This window comes from Myotis davidii, unplaced genomic scaffold, assembly GCF_000327345.1.
Source record: "Myotis davidii unplaced genomic scaffold, ASM32734v1 scaffold520, whole genome shotgun sequence".
Lineage (NCBI taxonomy): Eukaryota > Metazoa > Chordata > Mammalia > Chiroptera > Vespertilionidae > Myotis > Myotis davidii.
The window spans coordinates 707,263-710,873 of NW_006292908.1; the positions used below are offsets into that span (position 1 = coordinate 707,263).

A 3,611-nucleotide genomic window follows, 5' to 3' on the forward strand; every position below is an offset into this window, starting at 1 on the left:
ACCCGCTTTACTCTCAGGGTCTGGGCGGAGCCCAGCGCGGTGCCGGGGCCCCGGGCGGGCCCGCGCGGAGGACCCACGCTGTCCAAGTGACAAAGGCGCCGCCCGCCTTCCACGCCCCCCGGCCTCTGTGGGACCCCAAAGGCTCTCTGGGAAACTAGGTTAACGGTGTTCTGCTCGCTCGCCTCGCCCTGCCCGGCCCTTCCCACGCTCCCGGTGCAGCGGCGAGGGCACCTGCTCCCTGGAAGGGGTGCTGCCCCGCCCTCCCTCACTGCCCCCGCCCCCACACTCTCACACCAGCCCGGGGCCTGGGGATCCCCTGGAGCGGCCTGATCAGGCCACGCGTCGTTTGACCACAGCCTGCCTTTTGGAAACACAGTGACACGAATGCGAACTGAACCCGAAAACAGCCCTGTGCGCCCCTGAGTGCCCTGCAGTTAACGGGGTGGAGAGGAACGCCTTGCGCCTGCGGTGCCGCGGGTGCTGTGAGGTCCTGGACCGGCTTCCATCCCTGGCTTCCATTTTTACGGATTGTTCCCCTGCATGGGTAGAAGGGAACGGGATGAATTTTACCATAGCGTTACTCAGTTGTCTGCATTGCTTCGGAATTATGGGCCAAAAGTATAAGGCAAGGGAAAATGCCATGTTCCATGGCGGTTTATGGTGCCTTGTTATAAAGGAGGTTTCCCCAACATCAGTAACGCAAATTGTCGGATTGTTTGACCCGGTGAGGTTTGTGCGATGGTAGGAACGTAGGACAGGTGAGACGTATGACTTCCTTCTGTAAACTGAGGAATGGTAACGACATGGCAGCGTTAGCCGCAGATCAATTGTGAAAAGGTAATACCTTCACGTTGAGGATACGGAAATTAATTTTCTTAAAACTATCCGTGCCAGAGCACCTCTTGGAAATTTTTCTTGCATCCCCGGGGGTACATAGGTCCCCTTTTGAATACCTCTGATGCCATTCCCTTTATAATGTAAGAATCTCATGCAATTGAATGTGATGAGTTAAAAGACATATTTTTAGAAACAGGGTTCCTAAAGGCAAGCATACTACTTTATCTGGTATTCAATTCAAAAAGTAAAAAGGCGATTTATTTTTTACACTAAAGATAAGCTGTATTACATTTTTTAAAAATATATTTCTATTGATTTCAGAGAGGAAGGAAGAGGGAGAGAGAGATAGAAACATCAATGATGAGAGAGAATCATTGATTGGCTGCCTCCTGCACGCCCCCTACTGGGGATCGAACCCAAAACCCAGGCATGTGCCCTTGGCCGGAATTGAACCTGGGACCCTTCAGTCTGCAGGCCAAAGATCTATCCATTGAGCCAAACCAGCTAGGGCTGTATTACATTTTTAAAGAAGGATCTTTAAGGGCAGTTTAGCTTAAATTTATTTTCTTGAGATAGAATTCACCCCTTTATAGTATACAACCCAGTGTTTTTCGTATAGTCAGAAAGCTGTACAACCATTACTCCTGTCTAATTCTGGAACATTTTCATCACCACTAAAGAAACCTGATACCCATTCCCAGTCACTCTCCACCCCACGCAGCTTCTAGCTCCCGACAGTCACTAATGTCCTGTCTGTAGATTTACTTATTCTGTGCATGTCATATAAGTAGAATCATACAACATGTGTCTTTGTGTTTGAACCTTCATGTGTTCAAGGCTCCTCCATGTTGTAATATGAATCAGTACTTCATTCCTTTTTCATGGCTGAGCTTAAATGATCTTCTGCTTGGACTTTACCATCTCCCAGCACATTCACACGCAGGGTTTTCCGTGAGCGATTCACTGTAAAAATCCATTTATTTCCCAGTTAATCCAAGGTGTCCATTTCCTCAGGTGCTGCTCTCATTAAACGTTCGAGCTGAGTCACTGACACATTGGGAAACATGGACTGATGGTGTAACAGCAAACTGTAGAAAGGGCATTCAACAATTTCCCTCACATCCCATTGGCTCCAGTGAGCCTATTGGTCACACCTATCTCCAAAGGAGACCGGAAGGCATGGGTTCCGAGGGGAAAACGAATATGGGGTAACAGTCCAGGGTCCCCAGCACAGTGTATTAAGAAGGAGGTACCCTGCGGAAGGTATTTGCGTGGGGCCAAAGATACCACACTGCTCTCGGGTCTCTGACTCCCCCAGACACTGGCTCTTTTTGCATCCAGGTCCTCTGGACCATTCTCTGTGTCCAGGACAAACTCGGTGCTATGACTGGCCAGGCCTTGGCAATGCGCACACGCTCAAGGCCAAGAGGACAGCTTCTATGACTAAAAGAAAGGAAGCTTGCTGGACTAAATAAGACAAGAAATTAAGGATCTGTCCTCCAAGTACTGAAGGTGAGGCTCAGCTTTCTTCTTCACCAAAATCAAAGAAGCCTATGGAATGTCAATGGGCTTACATGCTGTGTTAGCAAATGTTCATGATTTGTTTATTTTGTACATGTAATAAGACTGTTGGCTGGTGTGGTCAGTTTTAAACAGCACAGACATTGAAACCAGAAGCATCTGGATTTAAAAGCAGTTCTACCACTTGTGAATAAAAATAATGTCATCATTACCGACATACATGTATCAAGCATGGTACATTATATACATTGTCCCCTACTTCTGTTTCTCACACAAACCCTGGAAAAGGATGTGTCACCAACTTGCAGATGTAGAAACGGTAGCACAAAGCCGTCGATTAACTTGCTGAAAGCTAGTCAGAACGGGAGCCATAAACAGTCAGCTTGGTTTTTAACCCTGGAGGCTTGATCAGTATGATAAATTGTTTTTCCATGTTTCCTTGCTTTGAAAGCACCTAGAGCAGCGGTTCTCAACCTGTGGGTCGCGACCCCTTTGGCGGTCGAACGACCCTTTCACGGGGGTCACCTAAGACCATCCTGCATATCAGATATTTACATGACGATTCATAACAGTAGCAACATGACAGTTATGACGTAGCAACGAAAATAATTTTATGGTTGAGTCACAACATGAGGAACTGTATTTAAAGGGCCAGGAGGTTGAGAACCACTGACCTAGAGAAATTTTAGTTTGCAATAGTATTATCTGTGGCTTTTGACAAGTTACTTATCTTTTCTGAGCCTCTCTTTCTTTATCTGTAAGCTTAGAAATTTGGGGTTGGAATATGTCTTGTGTTTGTTTCAATGTGAAGATCTGAGAATATAACATTCTTTCCACAGTTACTAAATTTCACTATGTTAACAGTAGATGGTGCTATTGAGTACTGGCTTTAAAACCCAATAAAAACAATTCTAATTACTGAATACATTTCTTCAAAGGAGACACCTACTCAGAGAATGGGAGGTCAGAGAGTGCCCAGAAAAGTTGCACGTTAAAGTGTGTTAAGCTGGAAAATGTTTTGTTATGCTACTTTAAAACACTAAAAAAAGAAAGGTTTAAGTATATAATCTGCATATTGGCCCATACTTTATTTTATTTACTGTACTGGATGTTTTAAGACAACTTATTAACATTAATATTCTGATTACAAAAGATGGCATCTATTTCTCAATTATATTAAGAATGAATCATAACCATACTTTTGCATTCTAAAGCCCATATTTTATTTTATACTTATAGGTATTTAACCTCCA

General features: G+C 44.9%; 1 long non-coding RNA gene across 1 annotated transcript; it reads left to right on the plus strand.

The window, feature by feature from the left end:
- Positions 1–6: 6 nt before the first annotated feature.
- LOC107183507 lies at positions 7–2,570 on the plus strand. The gene is made up of 2 exons (XR_001514297.1): positions 7–158; positions 1,852–2,570. It is a non-coding gene; the product is annotated as an uncharacterized LOC107183507 (long non-coding RNA).
- The last annotated feature ends 1,041 nt before the right edge of the window (positions 2,571–3,611 follow it).